Source organism: Malaclemys terrapin, chromosome 2 (genome assembly GCF_027887155.1).
Source record: "Malaclemys terrapin pileata isolate rMalTer1 chromosome 2, rMalTer1.hap1, whole genome shotgun sequence".
NCBI classification, from domain to species: Eukaryota; Metazoa; Chordata; order Testudines; family Emydidae; genus Malaclemys; species Malaclemys terrapin.
This window is the reverse complement of record NC_071506.1, coordinates 137,753,558-137,772,864: the sequence shown is the minus strand read 5'-3', so window position 1 is coordinate 137,772,864 and position 19,307 is coordinate 137,753,558. Positions and strand designations below refer to the sequence as shown.

At 44.5% G+C, this 19,307-nt stretch overlaps 1 protein-coding gene across 1 annotated transcript in view; it reads right to left on the bottom strand.

Moving 5' to 3' along the window:
* ANTXR1 (ANTXR cell adhesion molecule 1) overlaps positions 1-19,307 on the bottom strand; it is a 181,850-nt gene that overhangs the window by 6,755 nt on the left and 155,788 nt on the right. The window lies entirely within an intron of this gene.

Genomic DNA, 19,307 nt, shown 5'->3' with positions numbered 1-19,307 from the left:
AAATATGAGTATGTATTTAAAAGTGGCAACATATAAACATGTAAAGCCCTTAAGCCAGCGTTTCTCAAACTGGGGGTCCCAACCCAAAAGGGGGTTGCAAATCTATTGGAGGGGGGGTGATGGAATTGCCACCCTTCCTTCTCCACTGTCTTCAGAACTGGGCAGCCGGAAAGCAGCAGCTGCTGGCCAGGTGCCCAGCTCTGAAGGCAGTGCCGCCGCCAGCAGCAGCACAGAACTAGGGGTGTATTTTTGTATACTTTTACCTTATAGTATAGAGTAAATCACAAAAAAGACCAGATTTCATGGGGGAGACCAGATTTCATGGTCTGTGACTCGTTTTCCATGGGCGTGAATTTGGTAGGGCCTTAGGCATGAATGTCAGGGCTGAGGCACCAGTGGTTAGAATGCCAGCAGGGCAAAGGAGTATTATGGCTTTGTATTTGTTCCTTCCCACAACACCCACCCCATGGCCACAGAGTTTGGCAAGACCAACCATGGCTATATTGATGACTATGGCTGGATATCTAGATAAACAGGCATATCTGCTAATCTGTAGGTGTCTCTGCAGGCTCTTAGGACAGTTAGCCTTATGATCAACTCATTCCACTCATGTAGACGTCTGGCTAACAGTAGTTCATTCTAGCTGTCCAGGTGTGTGCATGACCACTATCACCCTGGGATCTCACTTACCCTCCATGAAAACAGATGCAGCCCTATTAAAATACTACACAGATGTCGCTACAGTTTCATACCAGACATTTGCTTGTGAGTTCAGGCATGCTTTCTCCCAACATACCCAAAGGACGGAAAATAATCAGTGCAACTATTCAACAGTGGACCAATATCTCCAGTAAGAATTCCCCTACAGTGTAATCTAGAGGGAAGACAGCTGTGAGCGACAGCCAGATTCAACTGTCAGATCTTGCTAGAAGTGTATCCACCCCCCCACCACATCTGTACACACAGGTGCTACAGACCGTGGGTGGCAAGCCTCTGAGATTAGATTTGAATTTACAATCGGTGCCATCGTGTGATGTAATAGATTTTGCACAACCTCTCTCATTTTAGCAGAGTTAAGGCAAAATTCTCCCCTTCAGAGTTTGTCTTTGGAATATATTCTGCCTACAGATCTGTCACAGGTGACAACGGAACCTACTGACCCTGCTGCAGAATACAAGTGATTCCCGGTCTGAGTACACTGATCCCACGGAGACAAGCCCGGGAGAAGAAATGGGCTGAGAAGTCAAATCATGGATTCAACAATATGGCCAGACTGAGGCACGAGTCAGCCCCCAGAATCAGGAGATAGCTTCAAAATAATGAGAGGGATATATTTGGGGTTTTTTATATTTGCTTTCTGAGCCTTTAGGATACACTTGGGTTACATTTACAAGCTTTTATCTGCAAGCAGGAGGGCTAGAAACCAACTTCTTGAAAAATGAAAGCTGAGAGTCTCATGCAATCACCTGACTCCAGCAGCTGGGGCTTTAAGAAAAACACCAAATATCACATGACTCATGATAAAATCTCAAGAGCTGGCAACAATGGTTCATGCTTCCCCTTTCCTGCTGTCGTTAGAATTCTGGCTCAGAATTTTTCCAGTGGCCCCCCCACCACCATTGGCTGATACAAAACTCCAGAGCCAAATGCCTTCCCCCCCCACACTCTGCTTGAAATCTGGAATCTGCATCTTGCATCTATATCAAATATCACTCATGTCCTGCTTCTAACCATTTACCAACTGGACAGGAGAGGGAGTATTATTTACCAAAGCTAGTTGCTTGTACCGTGTCCTTCCTGAAAGAGACAAACTGTTAAGTAGAATGTCTCCTTAGCCTGCTGCCCATGTGAAGCCAAAAACTGCTTTCTGTAGCTCTGCTATAAAAATGGTGCTAAGTTACAGTTTGTTATGCATTTTAAACAAAACCTTTGCCCTCTAAGCTGTTTAGCTTTTTCTAATAATTTCCACCTGTGAAAGATACCACAATAAATTCTCTACTGTCGGAATCCAAGTTATTATATTACAGGCTCATTCTTCCAGATATGAACTCATACGGTACAAAGAGACACTGGAGGGCTTCTGAGCCCACAGTTTGTTTTCCGTTTAGGGTGTTGGTGTGTGTTAGGACGGGGGAGGTCTGGAAGGTGAGGGGAACTGGGGGTGTTTGTGTTTTTCTCTTTCCTTTTTCAAAGTAAATGTTAGTGCTGGTGAAAAGATGCCAAACAGAACAATGATCCCAGGCAGACGGGAGTGGTTCCAACGCACAGGAATGTGGTAGGATTTAAGGCAACTACGTTAGGAGCGCTGAACCCTCTCTGTCCCATGGGGTAGTCTTATTATACCCATTTTACAGACGAGTAAACTATAGAAGAGGGATTATAAGCAGCTCGTCCATACTATCATATCACATTGCTGATAAAGCAAGATTAGAATCCAGGAGTCCTGACTCTCAGTCCCCCACCCTAAACACTAGACACCACTGAATCCCAAAAAACAAATGCAAGCAAGCTACATGGAAGTTTTGCATCAGATGTCCCTCCACTCCAGACGCTTTGCATTTTTAAAATACTAATGGCCTGTTTTTCCAAAGTGCTGAGCATCTGCAACTGGGTTTCATGCTCTGGTGCCCTGCACCTTTTGCAGTCATTTACACAAGGGGTCAGTGGTGGTAAATGCTACCAGATCAGATTGGAGTATATAACCACCCATGGTGCCAAGTTGCCACTGGGGACAGTCTAGTCCAATGGGAGGAGCGGGTGCTTAGCACCTTTGGCCATTAGGCCATAGATTTTAATTCAGTGGTAACTGTTTGATTCGTTGCACTGGGACAGGCTGCCAGATAGCGTGTCTTTATTTCAACTGCTGGGTTTGTCTCTTTAATTTTGATGCCTTCTAGTGGGTAGCTGGATATACATGTACCAACAATAAATCAGAAATAAAATGTTCCATTTCCTCCCTCCTCCTGCTCCGACGGCAGGCTGGAAAGGCTGAGAGAGAGGATTTGATGGGCTGTGGCGGCTGAAGGGAAGGGACTGATGTGAAAATAGCTTCAGACAGCTTCTATGCAAGTGCGCTGCCAAAGATATCATCATTGTTTGTGGATATTAAGAAACAGCTGTCTCAGTCTTAGACGAGCAGTAGAGGAAAGTGGATTCTGCTCTGAGACTATAAAATACCCTGCACGGCCCACAGTTGAGGACAGCCTGTTTTGTGTGAACAGAGGTCATCTAAAGAAAACTGGGTTGCAGAAATACTGTCAGTGCACACCCCGAGTCTGCTCTAAACTACACCATGGCTGCAATGGCCATCTGCTGGTAAGAGACTGGTGAAGCTTGCGAGGCTCTGGCCAGACCTTCACCAGTTTGGCAGAACTCCTAGCTACCTGTTGAAATCAACTAGGCGGCCTCTTTGCTCTTCTTGAATGGTGGGTCTGCTAAGTGAGCCATCAGTGCACAGTGAGTGTTTTAAACTAGTTCCCACTCACAGGGCTGTATTCATGCTCATTCTCAAATGTGACCCTGTTTAGACTTGCCCTACAGCATTGCAGTACACAAGGAGCCCTGTTTCCCCTCTACCCTGCCCCATGCATTGTCATTAAGGCTACATTTACACTATGAGCTGTGGGGGTGATTCCCAGCTTGCATACACATACTCTGTGCTAGCTTTCATCGAGCCAGCAGTCTAAAAATAGCAGTGTAACCTTGGTAGCACGGGCCGCGGCAGGATGGGTTAGCCGTCCCGAGTCCGTATCCATGGGGCTCAGGGGGCTTTGTATTCGGGGCGGCTAGCAACGGTGCCCATGCTGCCGTGGCTACACTACTATTTTTGGTGCGTTAGCTCAGTGACAGCAAGCGTGAGTATGTCTACATGAGCTGGGAATCATGCCCCTTCCTCCACAGTGAAGACGTAGCCTTGGGGAATGTCGACACTTCAAGTTGGAAGCTTAAACTCCAGCTCGAGGAGATATACCCATGCTAGCTCTGATAGTGTTAGCATGCTAAAAATAGAACGTAGCAGCAGCGGCGCAAGCGATGGGAGGAGCTTGCTGTCCTGAGCCCAGACCCGTCTGAGACACTGGACACTTACTCCGGGCAGCTAATCTCTTGCATGGCCATGGATACATTCTATTTGTAGCGTGCTAGCTTGATCGGCACTATTACAGGACTGTCTCCTCAAGCTAGAATTGATGCCTCCAGCTTGAAACAGAGATACACCCTTACATCTCTGCCACCATGGTGTGGGGCACTGCTCTTCTGATCTGATGGTATTTACTGCCCACTTTGCACAGGAATAAATGACAGCGTGCGGTTTAGGGCAATGGAGAATCAGGTCTGATATTTATAAGACCTGTCCCGGATACAAGTAAACCCGGGACATTACGCTGAAATATTGCACTCTTTTTTGCAAAGATCTTCACTGCATCTGTAACACTAGCTAACAAAGGGGCACCAGATGATAAAGCAGAAGAAGCATCTGAATTGAGGACACCAAGCATGCCCCAGTCTTAAATCATAGTGTCTTTGGTTTTATTTTCTCTCTGCGGGTTGGTGGCTCATCTTTAACATTGTTTTAATGCACTTTGCTGCAATTTTAAGTAAATACTGTGGGACAGGCCTGCTGAGTGAGTGAAAGTCTGAACCCAAGATTAACCAATTTTCTTCAGGAAAAAAAAAACCATAAGAATGTTTTCCTTGTGCTGGTTCCATCTCTCCTGCAATGTAACTTTAGCAGCTTCAGACTATCACTTGCATGGTCTTTGTTTATTTTCTTTATGTTGAAGTATTTATTTAAAAAAAATGGGAAACTGGGCCAGAAAATAATGGGTCGTGATTATTTTGCCCAAAGAGTTACTTAGTTTGGCGATGTGATAGTTTTGTGGATCCGACTAGAACACAAATCATACTATGGATCAGGACACTGCTGGCATCAGATATTCTTTTGGATCAAGTGGGGTCAAGTCTAGACCCCGGGCTTGGATCCTAAAAGCCATTTTGTTTCTTTGCCAGTTCAGCACTAGAGAATACAGAGAATAACTCAATCCTCAGAGAAGCACGATTCCCTCCCTGATTCCTCCACGCTTTGGGGGGTGAAGGAAGTAAGTTGGCTATTGGCCTATACCAGTCAGAAATTACTTCCTCCTCTGTGATACCTGGTGCCTTGGGTGGGCAGAGTGATGGTTCCACCTACTCTGGGGAATAGTGGGCCTGAAGATCTGGGGAGGCTGCACAGAGACCCAGGGAGGGGTTCCTACTTCCCCTGGGGTCCCATGTTGGTGAGTCCAAACGATAATTGAACCCTGATCACCTTTGCAATTAGAGCCAGTTGAAAAACAGAATAATGTTTTCACACAAATTTCATCCTGTTTTTTTTCCCCCTCACCGGAAAGTTTGAATTTTGAACCCTTCCACCCAGGTTTATTTGCCTCAGTCTCCTATGTCAGTTGAGCAGCTCCTCTTGCTCTAAACTGCTAGTTAAGAGGCCAAATTCACAGGCAATGTGGTATCAGTTGACTCCCTTAGACTTTCTCATGGCCACTTACTGATATGGGAGCGGTATGATTGCTCAGAGCTCCAGTTTGAAACTGGAGAAAAGCCTGTTGAGAGTCTTTGGGTTAAGTTTAGAGGCAAGAGCAACAAGGGTGTTGTCGTGATAGGCGTCTGCTATATCAGAAGGATGAGGTAGATGAGGCTTTCTTAGGACAACTAACTGAAGTCTCCAGATCACAGTCCCTGGTTCTAATGGGGGACTTCAGTCACCCTGACATCTGCTGGGAGAGCAATACAGCAGTGCACAGACAAACCAGGAAGTTTTTGGAGCATGTTGGGGACAACTTCCTGGTACAAGTGCCAGAGGAACCGACTAGGGGTCGTGCTCCTCTTGACCTGCTGCTTACAAACAGGGAAGAATTGGTAGGGGAAGTAGAAGTGGGTGGCAACCTAGGCAGCAGTGACCATGAGATGGTTGAGTTCAGGACCCTGAAAAAAGGAAGAAAGGAGAGTACCAAATTACTGACCCTAGACTTCAGAAAAGAAGACTTAGATTCCCTTAGGGAACTGATGGGCAGGATCCCCTGGGAGTCTAATATGAGGGGGCAAGGAGTCCAGGAGAGCTGGCTGTATTTAAAGAAGCCTTATTGAGGGTGCAGGGAACAAACCATCCCGATGTGCAGAAAGAATAGCAAATATGGCAGACGACCAGCTTGGCTTAACAGTGAAATCTTTGGTGAGCTTAAACTCAAAAAGGAAGCTTACAAGAAGTGGAAATTTGGATACATGATTAGAGAGGAGTATAAAAATATTGCTTGAGCATGCAGAGGTGTAATCAGAAAGGCCAAGGTACAATTGGAGTTGCAGCTAGCAAGGGATGTGAAGGGTAACAAGAAGGGTTTCTACAGATATGTTAGCAACAAGAAGAAGGTCAGGGAAAGTGTGAGACCCTTACTGAATGGGGGAGGCAACCTAGTGACAGATGATGGGATGTTAGATGGGGTGGGATCTGAGTTACTACAGAGAATTCTTTCCTGGGTGTCTGGCTGGTGAGTCTTGCCCACATGCTCAGGGTTTAGCTGATCGCCATATTTGAGGTCGGGAAGGAATTTTCCTCCAGGGCAGATTGGCAGAGGCCCTGGGGGTTTTTCGCCTTCCTCTGCAGCGTGGGGCACGGGTCACTTGCTGGAGGATTCTCTGCACCTTGAAGTCTTTAAACCATGATTTGAGGACTTCGATAGCTCAGACATAGGTTAGGGGTTTGTTACAGGAGTGGGTGGATGAGATTCTGTGGCCTGCGTTGTGCAGGAGGTCAGACTAGACAATCATAATGGTACCTTCTGACCTTAAAGTCTATGATTCTATGATGTGGAAAAAGCTGAAGTACTCAATGCTTTTTTTGCCTCAGTCTTCACAGACAAGGGCAGCTCCCAGACTGCTGCACTGGGCAACACAGCATGGGGAATAGGTGAGCAGCCCTCAGTGGTGAAAGAACAGGTTAAGGACTATTTAGAAAAGCTGGACATGCACAAGTCCATGGGTCCAGATCTAATGCATCCAAGGGTGCTGAGGGAATTGGCTGATGTGATTGCAGAGCCATTAGTCATTATCTTTGAAAATTCGTGGCTATAGGGGGAGGTCCTGGAAGACTGGAAAAAGGCAAATATAGTGCCCATATTTAAAAAACAGAAAAAAGAGAACCCGGGGAACTACAGACTGGTCAGCCTCACTTCAGTCCCTGGCAAAATCATGGAGCAGGTCCTCAAGGAATCCATTTTGAAGCACTTGGAGGAGAGGATGGTGATCAGGAACAGTCAACATGGATTCACCAAGGGCAAGTCATGCCTGACCAACCTGATTGCCTTCTATGATGAGATAACTGGCTCTGTGGATACGGGGAAAGCAGTGGATGTGATATATCTTGACTTTAGCAAAGCTTTTGATACGGTCTCCCACAGTATTCTTGCCAGCAAGTTAAAATAGTATGGATTGGATGAATGGACTATAAGGTAGATAGAAAGCTGGCTAGATTGTCGGGCTCAACGGGTAGTGATCAGTGGCTCAATGTCCAGTTGGCAGCCAGTATCAAGCAGAGTGCCCCAGGGGTCGGTTCTGGGGCTGGGTTTGTTCAACAGCTTCATTAATGATCTGGATGAAGGGATGGATTGCACCTTTAGCAAGTTTGCATATGACACTAAGCTGCGGAGAGAGGTAGATACGATGGAGGGTAGGAGTAGGGTCCAGAGTGACCTAGACAAATTGGAGGATTGGGCCAAAAGAAATCTGATGAGGTTCAACAAGGACAAGTGCAGAGTCCTGCACTTGGGATGAAAGAATCCCATACACCATTACAGGCTGGGGACCGACTGGCTAAGCAGCAGTTCTGCAGAAAAGGACCCTGGGATTACAGTGGACGAGAAACTGGATATGAGTCAGCAGTGTGCCCTTGTTTACAAGAAGGCTAATGGCGTATTGGGTTGTATTAGTAGGAGCATTGCCAGCAGATTGAGGGAAGTGATTATTCCCCTCTATTTGGCACTGGTGAGGCCACACCTGGAGTATTGCATCCAGTTTTGGTCCCCCCACTACAGAAGGGATGTGGACAAATTGGAGAAAGTCCAGTGGAGGGCAACCAAAATGATTAGGGGGCTGGGGCACATGACTTACGAGGAGAGGCTGAGGGAACTGGGGTTATTTAGTCTGCAGAAGAGAAGAGTGAGGTGGGATTTGATAGCAGCCTTCAACTACTTGAAGTGGAGTTCCAAAGAGGATGGAGCTAGACTGTTTTCAGTGGTGGCAGATGACAGAACAAGAAGCAATAGTCTCAAGTTGCAGTGGGGGAGGTCTAGGTTGGATATTAGGAAAAACTTTTTCACTAGGAGGGTGGTGAAGCACTGGAATGGGTTCCCTAGGGAGGTGGTGGACTCTCCATCCTTAGAGGTTTTTAAGGCCTGGCTTCACAAAGCTTTGGCTGGGATGATTTAGTTGGTGTTGGTCCTGCTTTGAGCAGGGGGTTGGACCAGATGACCTCCTGAGGTCTCTTCCATGATTCTATGAGTGTCTGTGTTGGAATACCTTAGTCCTTTAAAACCCACAGCTCTTTTCATAATTGTAGGGATGTTACCCCAACACATGCTAGCAAAATTCCAGTACAGGTCATTGTATCTGGCCTAGTTAAAGTCTCCCCAATGTCTCAATCAGGTATGGGCTGCTTATTCCTTTTGTGTCCTAAATTACTGCCCTGTGCTGTTGGACAGATGCTGCACTGAACCCCTGTGGTGGGTGCTGTTCCATGGAGAAGAAAGCCATATCCCATACCTACCTAACAAGCACGTGAGGCTTACTTAGTTGTCCGGAAAGTGCTTCGGACTCTTCGAATGAAAGTTGCTATACCAGGTATTATAGTATCATCATCCACAGCAGCAAATTAGGATACAGCAGATGGGACTTTCAAAGGGTTCCTGCACTGGCATAGAAGTTTTATTGACTTCATTTGGGAGCAGATAGGCCACTGGTGACCCCTTTTGAACATCCCAGCCCATGTGTCTTTCAATGCAGAGCTGACTCTGGATAGCAGTGCCAAAGCACTAGGGCTAACCTGTCTTGAGTCGTGACTTTTTTTTGTGTGTGGCTCTCATGCCAGTTTCTGATCAGTTACCCCAGTGTCAATATGGAGTAGCTCCAGTGACTTCTGCAGACTTTGGATTTGAACTGGCATGAAGGAGATCAGAATCTAACTCTCAGAATGTCAGTGAATCCACATGACATCACCATGGAGGGAACAGAAATCAGGTTGAGGCAGGCTGGCAATACATTTTCATGTCATAGCTGGAATACTGTCTCAGTACGGAAGAGAGCATCCCCAGGATCTCAGATGAGCTGCTTATACCATTGAATGCTGAAGCATTCTGAGGCAGCACTGCTGTGACTCAATAAATGCTAAGTACTGAAGTCCTGTTGCTCTTAATGCCACATTTACTGCAGCCTTCCATTTACTTTTCATCATGCTACATGGCTGCTTGCTAGTTTAGAGAGACAGTGTTGTCTTGGGCTCTCGGTGTTGAACTGAGAGAGTTGGCATTTAACTCCTGACTTCTAATTCTAGCTCCACTATGAACTCATCATGTGACCTTGGGCAACTCACCTGTACCTTTCTGTGGGCCAGATCACTGGCCTGCTTAGGGTTCCCTTTGGAGCACTCTAGCACCAACTTGCGCCTGCTTCATCAGCTGCACCAAGCATAAAGACCCAGCCTCATCTATCCAATAGCTATAATACTACTTTCTTGGGCCCCGATTCAGCAAAGCACTTTAGCATGAGCTTAACTTTAAGGGCGTGCTTAAGTAGATCTCTGTTCAGCAAAGTGTTTGTTAACGGTGGGATTTTCAAATGAGCCCTTAAACTCTGTTGAAAATCCCAGTGTTAATAAGCACTTCGCTGAATACAGATGGATTTAAGCAAGTGCTCCAGTGCTTTGCCTCAGGGTATGTCTACACTGCAATCATGGAGTTTGACTGCAGCCCAAGCAGACATATCTGAGCTAGCCTTAATCTACCTAGCCAAGGTCCTGCAGTAGTGAAGCTGAATAATTACCCAGGGTTCCAGGCAGGCTTGTACAGTGCATGCTGAAGCATGTGCTGGCACGACTTACTGCTCCAGGACCTGAGCTAGTTAATATTGGCCCTATGCCTTGACTGTGTAAAGCAGTAGGGAGCATGGTCCTGGATTTGGTGAAGTCGTATGGAAAGACTAAGGAGTGAAAAAAGAACCCCGGCAAATTTAGGCTAGAACGTGCTTTCATTTTGAGACCCAGCAGCCATGTTCTCCATATAGATTGATGCCTGCTGAATTCATGAATAAAGGCAGAATGTGCTGTGTGAGCTTCAGCTGTGTAAACACAACAATAAATGCTTCTACTTTGCAAAAATATATGAAAAGGAGCTAAATCAGCAGAAATCCCCCCTGTGAGTATGGTGGGAGGTGAAAGGAAAATGGCAACAGATGCTGATGTCATTTACTCATCTGAATACGAGTGAGTTTGTAAGCTGCTGTTTCCTGTCTACAGAGCATTTCTAATTACACAGGAGGACTTGCGGCTAGATCTGCTAGCCTCATTGGTATTCTGTTCATGCAGGCATCAAAATTATGAATGTTGAGATTGTTTTTAAAAGTTGAGACTTTCCTTTTTGCCAGTCACTTCATATTTCTAGATCTTCTTTCTCATGCAGATCTGGAGCTCTTTATTCAGAGATAATCCCAACACGATGACTCAGATTAATCCCTGGTGTAATTCAACTGACTTCAGTGGACGAGATTGCTTGGGTATCTGACCAATGTGACCACAACTAGACTTTCAAAATGTAATTAAAATGCAAACTTAACTCCAGTGGAGATTATTTCAAAAAATGGACTCTATTATTAATAATGTTCTGCATTTCTATCACACTTCGGATTCATAGAGCAACAATAAAACACAGCAATCTCTAGGGGGGAGGGCAGCAATCTGCCAGTTGATAAGGAAAGGAAAGTTTCAACCAATGATTTCTTACAGAAAGTATCCAGGAGTATTTATGGCCTGATTTCAGAGGTTGGTTGTGAGTATTTGCCACCACTGAAGATCGGGATATGCACAGTGGATTTAAGGTATCAAATGAAAGCTCCTTGCAACCTTGTCCTACTTAACAACAGAGCTAAGTATGTCCATTTCTCTGTTTCAGAGACTAGCAGAATTAAATTAATTCTCATAGGCGGTGAGTGATTTCATGGTTATGGAACAGTTAAATTCCAGCCTCTTTTTGATCTCAGTTACACCCATCTAAATCAGAAATGGCTCCATAGAAGCTTGTGAGGTACAGTGGTATAAAATCTCAGAACCGTCACAAACCCCAGTGCTCCTAATATATCACACCAGATAATAGATTACAGCTTGGGTGGGAAATGGTTTTCCCATCCTGTGAAAATTTTAATGATTCCAAAAAATTTCCAAACACAAATCAGAACAAAAAATTGAAATCTTCACATTTTTTTGTGAACTAAAAAACAAAACAAAACAATTGGGGGTGAGGGGGGGGGGGCTCTATCGAAATATTTTGTTCTGATAAATTTTGAAAAGTTTCATTTCAATGTTGACCTTTTTTATATTTAGTTTTTTTTTACTCTAATTAGCTTACATTTCAAAAGGAGAAGTCATTTTGAATCAGAAAAGCAGAATGTGTTGTTTCTGATATGTCAAAATGTCCCATTTTGACAATTTCAAAACTGTTATTTTTCAAACATTTTTCAAGTCGAGACATTCATCAAAACCTACCCATCACAGAAGATTAGGGTTGGAAGAGATCTCAGGAGGTCATCTAGTCCAATCCCCTGCTCAAAGCAGGACCAACACCAACTAAATCATCCCAGCCAGGGCTTTGTGAAGCCAGGCCTTAAAAACCTCTAAGGATGGAGATTCCACCACCTCCCTAAGTAACTCATTCCAGTGCTTCACCACCCTCCTAGTGAAATAGTGTTTCCTAATATCCAACCTAGACCTCCCCCAACTGCAACTTGAGACCATTGCTCCTTGTTCTGTCATCTGCCACCACTGAGAACAGCCGAGCTCCATCCTCTTTGGAACCCCCTTCAGGTAGTTGAAGGCTGCTATCAAATCCCCCCTCACTCTTCTCTTCTGCAGACTAAATAAGCCCAGTTCCCTCAGCCTCTCCTCGTAAGTCATGTGCCCCAGCCCCCTAATAATTTTCATTGCCTTCCGCTGGACTCTCCAATTTGTCCACATCCTTTCTGTAGTGGGGGGGAGGGGCATGAATGGAGGGCAGAAATATAGCCCAAGCTTTCTCCTTATTCCAAGTGAATTAACAGGCTAAGGAAGTTCTTTGTGTGTCTCACTGCAGAAGAGAACTCATTGTTCAACATTTCTCTCACCATGGCTGTGATTGGGAAAAGCCAGATGGCAGTTTTCATACCAGAATGGACTTTGGCTCTTTTTGTAGCTGCATAGAAGAGGGTGAAACCAACATCTGCTAGGGAAGGAACTGTCAGATCGAACGACAAGGAGAAGTCTGGGGAAAATTACCATACTATTTCACAAGAGAGCTGGAGAATGTTTTAACAGTGCTGTGAGCAAACATGAAAAGCTGACGGTGTGTGTGTTTGGTGATGGTGGGAAATGCTGCTTAGACCAAATAGCGGGATGTTAAAATAAACACAGCTTTTGGTTTGCATTTAACAATCTGATAATGGACACAGAAGCACTGAGGTTTGTGCTTGCCGGAGTGTAACCACAAGCCAAACAGGGAGTTATTTAATCTATAGTACAGGACGGCATGGCTGCCTCCAATGGAATGGTGGAGTAAGCAACGCATAAAGACCCATTAGCACCTAGAACAGTGGGGTTCTGCTCCATGAGTGGGGCTGCTGGGCACTACCTCCATACAAATAAATAAATAATAATGATACCAATATTCACTGAACTATTCCCTGGGTCTTAGTCATTTCAACGGGTAAATTGTTTGGATGAAGATTGATCGATCAATCGATCAATCTATCCTCATACACCCCGTCATCTATTATCTATCTATCTACCTACTTACATTGGTGTCCATCACCATAATATCTGAGTGCTTCCCACACGTAAAAACAATATAAGGCAGTACAGTTCTATCGCATTAATTATTGTTATTTATTTTCTCTATAATGATGGTGGGTCTCACCCACATGCTCAGGGTCTAACTGAACACCCTATTTGGGGTTGGGAAAGCATTTTTCCCCTAGTCAGATTGGCAGAGACCCTGGGTTGGTATTGGGGGAGGAGGGGTTGCCTTCCTCTGCAGCATGGGTTACTTGCTGGTTTGAACTAGGGGTAACGGTGGATTCTTTGTAACTTGAAGTCTTTAAATCAAGATTTGAGGACTCCAGTAACTCAGCCAGAGGTTATTACAGGAGTGGGTGGGTGAGGTTCTGTGGCCTGTGACGTGCAGGAGGTCAGACAAGATGATCATGATGGTCACTTCTGGCCTTAAAGTCTATGAGTATTTGGTCTGAATACGAAATCTAACCTTATTTTCCCCTCCAGACAGCTATGTAGGTGAACTCCTCTACGACAGACAGCGCCCCTCTCAGTGCAAAGCACAGCCCTCAGGAGGACCAGCCACTCTGTATTACTGAGTTCTTCATTTTTTTGGATTTGTATTGCAATAGCACTTAGGAGTCTATGAATTTATGCTGTATAGAGGTACCCACTTGAAATCAGGGACCACCCTTTGTGCTAGGTACTATATATACACTCATAGTAAGAGATAGCCCCTGCCCCGAAGAGCTTAAAATGTAAATAGAGAAGAAAGACACAGGGTGGGAGGAAGGAAATACTATTATTCCCATTTTACAGATGGGGAACTGAGGCACTGAGATTAAATGTTTGTACAGCACCTAGCACGTTGAGGTCCTGGTCTGTGATTAGGCTTCCTAGGCACTACAGTAATATAAATAATAAATAATAAGAAATGACTTGTTCAAGCCTACAGTAGGAGTCTCTGGCGGGGACAGGAATTTAGCCTATGTCTCCTCAGTCCCACAGCAGTGCCTCAAACACAAGACTGCCTTTCATCATACCAGGAAAAGCTTATAAGTACCTCAGCAACATGGCTTTGAATATAAGAGAAGCAAATTCCATCTGCGTTTCTAGCAGGGAGACAGTAGTTAGACCAGCATAATTTATGAATCTAGATAACAAGCTTTGAGTTAAAGGATTGCTCTTGCCAACTACTCAGCTATGTTTTATTTCCCTTTCTGCAGCTGCAATGCTTCAGGGGACAGAATCACAGCTGAGCCTTAGAAGAGACAACTGAAGTAATATGGATACATATTAAGGTCAGAAATTCAGTCAGGTCAGCAAAAATGGAGGTGGTAATTCACTCTAGCGTTTCATTGTTTTTCTAGACAGCGTTGCTTTCAGGCACAGGGCAGTCTGAATTCCTCTGCTTGTAGCATTCCTGCTCCTTCCCCTTTTTCTGCTAGGTGCTTTGGCATTGAACCAGCCAGCACTGCACCAGAATAGCAAAGCACCCAGATGCTCCCATAGAAAGCTAGGAAGTCTCATCTTAAGTGACAGCTGCCTCACCCCGCAAGCCCTCAGCATGCAGAACGCCGAGAAGTTACATGCAGGGAGGATTTGCTTGGCCAAGACTTTTGTTTGTCACTTACGGTGGTGTTAATAGTGCATGGCTGCTAGCACGTGTGTGTGTAAAGGTCCGTGTGGAAGCAGCTGAGAATTAAACTGGACTCTGTGGAGGCTCAGTGGGTTGCTGGTGTCTCCACATTTGGTCACAATCTCTCTCCTTTAATTAGAGAGCATCTGTTCACCCTTGATAGGGCTGTAAAGCATGGCTGCATAAAAACAGTGAATGCTCCATCCAAATAATGGCACCATAATTGGCACTTCTACAGCACCTTGGTCCGAGGGTCTCAAAGCTCTGTGCAACCTTGGCCACATCACTTGATGTCTCTGTTGACCCTCCTGCCCTTTATCTGTCTTGTCCATTTGGACTCTAAGCGCCTGGGGGCAGCGGCTGCCATTTATTCTGTGTGTATACAGCACCTGGCACAATTCATATATTCTAGGACTGGAAGCGACCTCGAGAGGTCATCGAGTCCAGTCCCCTGCCCTCATGGCAGGACCAAATACTGTCTAGACCATCCCTGACAGACATTTATCCAACCTACTCTTAAATATTTCCAGAAATGGAGATTCCACAACCTCCCTAGGCAATTTATTCCAGTGTTTAACCACTCTGACAGTTAGGAACTTTTTCCTAATGTCCAACCTAAACCTCCCTTGTTGCAATTTAAGCCCATTGTTTCTTGTTCTATCCTTAGAGGCTAAGGTGAACAAGTTTTCTCCCTCCTCCTTATGACACCCGTTTAGATACCTGAAAACTGCTATCATGTCCCCTCTCAATCTTCTCTTTTCCAAACTAAACAAACCCAATTCTTTCAGCCTTCCTGCATAAGTCATGTTCTCTAGACCTTTAATCATTCTTGTTGCTCTTCTCTGGACCCTCTCCAATTTCTCCACATCTTTCTTGAAATGCGGTGCCCAGAACTGGACACAGTACTCCAGTTGAGGCCTAACCAGCGCAGAGTAGAGCAGGAGAATAACTTCTTGTGTCTTGCTCACAACACACCTGTTAATGCATCCCAGAATCATGTTTACTTCTTTTGCAACAGCATCACACTATTGATTCATATTTAGCTTGTGGTCCACTATAACCCCTAGATCCCTTTCTGCTGTACTCCTTCCTAGACAGTCTCTTCCCATTCTGTATGTGTGAAACTGATTGTTCCTTCCTAAGTGGAGCACTTTGCATTTGTCTTATTAAACTTCATCCTGTTTACCTCAGACCATTTCTCCAATTTGTCCAGATCATTTTGAATTATGACCTTATCTTCCAAAGCAGTTGCAATCCCTCCCAGTTTGGTATCATCTGCAAACTTAATAAGCGTACTTTCTATGCCAATATCTAAGTCGTTGATGAAGATATTGAACAGAGCCGGTCCTAAAACAGACCGCTGTGGAACCCCACTTGTTATACCTTTCCAGCAGGATTGGGAACCATTAATAATTACTCTCTGAGTACAGTTATCCAGCCAGTTATGCACCCACCTTATAGTAGCCCCATCTAAGTTGTATTTGCCTAGTTTATTGATAAGAATATCATGTGAGACCGTATCAAATGCCTTACTAAAGTCTAGGTATACCACATCTACTGCTTCTCCCTTATCCACAAAGCTCGTTATCCTATTGAAGAAAGCTATCATGATTTGTTCTTTACAAATCCATGCTGGCTGTTCCCTATCACCTTACCACCTTCCAAGTGTTTGCAGATGATTTCCTTAATTACTTGCTCCATTATCTTCCCTGGCACAGAAGTTAAACTAATTGGTCTGTAGTTTCCTGGGTTGTTTTTATTTCCCTTTTTGTAGATGGGCACTATGCTTGCCCTTTTCCAGTCTTCTGGAATCTCTCCTGTCTCCCATGATTTTCCAAAGATAATAGCTAGAGGCTCAGATACCTGAAACCTTTGCTGGGCCTTCCAGGCACTCCTGTAATAAAAACAATAATAGTAGTATCTTCTGCCACACCCTTATTATAAATGCTACACTCTGCAGTCCTGATCCTGCACTCTGAGCTGCAGAGTCAGACTCTTACACCCATGTGGTATCTCATTGGGTGGGGCTCTGCATAGACACAAGCGTCCATCTGTGTGGATCAGCACGGAGCCTTCTGTAATATTGACTTTAAACACTACAGTTCAGCACAGCATGGTTTGGCCATTGCTCTGGAATGCTGTAGTATTTTTCTCTCCCCTCCATCTATCTTACCGTATTGGCTCCCATCACTATAGTATCTGAGCGTTTACACTTGGGTTGTCACCTTTTTCAGTATCTGCCTTGCTATCTATTATTCCAGCTGTTTTCGGTGATGTTCATGCAGCTGCACAAATAGAAAGTTAATTTGGGAAAGGGAAGTAGCCTGAAAGCATGTAAAGTTATGTGCTTTCCGTGGTAATAATCTGATAAGGTTGAAGAGCAAGATAAAGATAAAGATAAAATACATTTTTCTTAAGTAGAGATGAAACGTGTGTCTCTGTTTGCCCTGGTTTTATATCAACCTGGAAATAACCACCTGGAAAAACATCAACTTCTTAAGATCATAACATAGTGGGACTGGCTTCTGTGTTCCTGAGTTTTTAAAGAAACATTTGAAAAGGTTGGACCTTAATACCATTTTTCAGGGTTTATTAGTTATTAAAGATTTTCATAAACAATATTCCCCATTACTCTGTTGGATGGATGGACGGATGGAAGAAAGAAAGAAAGAAAGAAAGAAAAGCTATAGAACTGTGATTTGATTTCTGATTTCAAAAACAAGCACAAAAAGTTGTTGGATCTACTGGTCATGAAATGAACATAGGTAGTTGTTAAATAGATGCAACCCTTATTGCTCGTTTCTGGAAACAGATCGTTGACTAGAATGTAGCTAACATTAAAAGCTAGGCACGCACATTGGGAAGATTGAGGGAATCCTAGGCTAAATTGTATGGGCAAAAAACTCTTCCCCTGGATCCACACTTTGGAGCTCTGTTGCTTGATTTGAACTCAGTCCATTGGAGCTTCCACAAACATCTCTGGGAGCGATGCGTGTGGGCAGTACAGTCAAGATTCAGTGGATCCAAAAGCAGCACGGTGTCTCCAGACCCTAGGGTGGCCAATTGGCATTTTGCTTGGCTACCAGACCTGTAAGAAGAAATCTTGCCACCTCCTCTGCAGCTGTAGAGAGCCTCGCCTGCAGCAAATCCAGTGCAGTTCTGCTGCATAGGGAGGGGGTCACAAGGCCCAGAGCCTTTGCAGATGGTGCTCAACAGAGTTCCTCTTTACAGAGGCACTGAAGTGGGGATACTGGGCGTGGACTAGAGTAGGTGGGTGGCTATGCTGGCCAGAGAGCACAACCAGAGGCGATGCTATTATTGGATAGGCCACGACTCTGCAGTCTAGGGGAAAGAAGGATTGTTGAGTTTTTGGATTCATGGAGTTTCCCCGTTCCAGACCCCTAAATCTGTTCAGGAGCTAGCTTGGCTTCTGGCACATGATCAGAGTCTGAATGTTCGAAATGTGCCTGATTCACTGATTTGAACTGGCAGTGCTGCCCTTTGAAATCATGGCATCTGGAGACGGTTTTAGGAAACTAGCTTCTAGGATTTGTGAGCCAGCCTTTCAAAGAGAGTTCAGTCTCTGGGCTGAGGGTGCTTTGTAATGCCTGGAAACAATGCCTGTGCAGAAAGTACAGTCATCCTATGGCTACCTCCACCTCTTCTGGTCAGCAGGCAACTGTTACAACTGTTTTATTTCAAGATAAAATACCCCTGCACTGAAACCCCCTCCATCTGGCTCTCATTACAGAATACAGGGCCTTGTACTAAGTGTCATTTATAAGAACCTGGAAAACATTTCCCATGGTATTCCATTCACCTTGGGCATTCAATAAATGGTATATTAAAAGTCTGACCCAAAGTGCCTTTGGAGCAAAGGAAAAGATTTCCATTGACCTCAATGGGCTTCAGATCAGGCCCTAAATAAGGTTCAAATTTCCTGCATTTCTAGCATGTAAAAAGTGCACTTCAAATTAGGGATGAGCTTGAAGCTCCTCCCTGGTGTAAACTGGCATGCTTCCATCGAAGGCAATCAAGCTACATCAATTTATCCCAGTGGAGGTCATAAGCACAGTATCCAACCCAGTGACAAGTGAATCTCAACAGGAAGATGGTTAGTGTATTACAGATGGATGGGAGGATGGATCAGGGTAAGAGGTTTCCTCCACAGCTGATCAGCATTCATCTAAAATTTTGGCAAAAAAAGAAGGAAAAAAGGATAAAAAGTTAACTAAACTTTTTGATGTCCCAGAAAAGGTTTGGTTTGGATTCAGTTCAAATTCTGGGTAATGGTTTGGATTTGTACTTATTTTATCTTGCTTGGTTCAATCAAACCTAAGACCAAGACACCTAGGGGGAGGGAGTTTCTTCTATCGCTTTGCAATTGATGCTTTTGTTGACATAAGACACCTGTCTATAATAAATGGCAGAAGTAAAATAAATACTTTAAAATCATTAACATAATGTGGGTTCTCAGACTTTTCATGGGATTCTGAAAAAGCAAAAGGTTGCAAGGAAACTAGCTTAGTTACATTAGTTTGCTGAAAAGCTAGTCCAAGGATATGTGTCGTGGTAGTGTATTTCTATACAGCAGCTTTCACCTTGACAGCCCCCAGA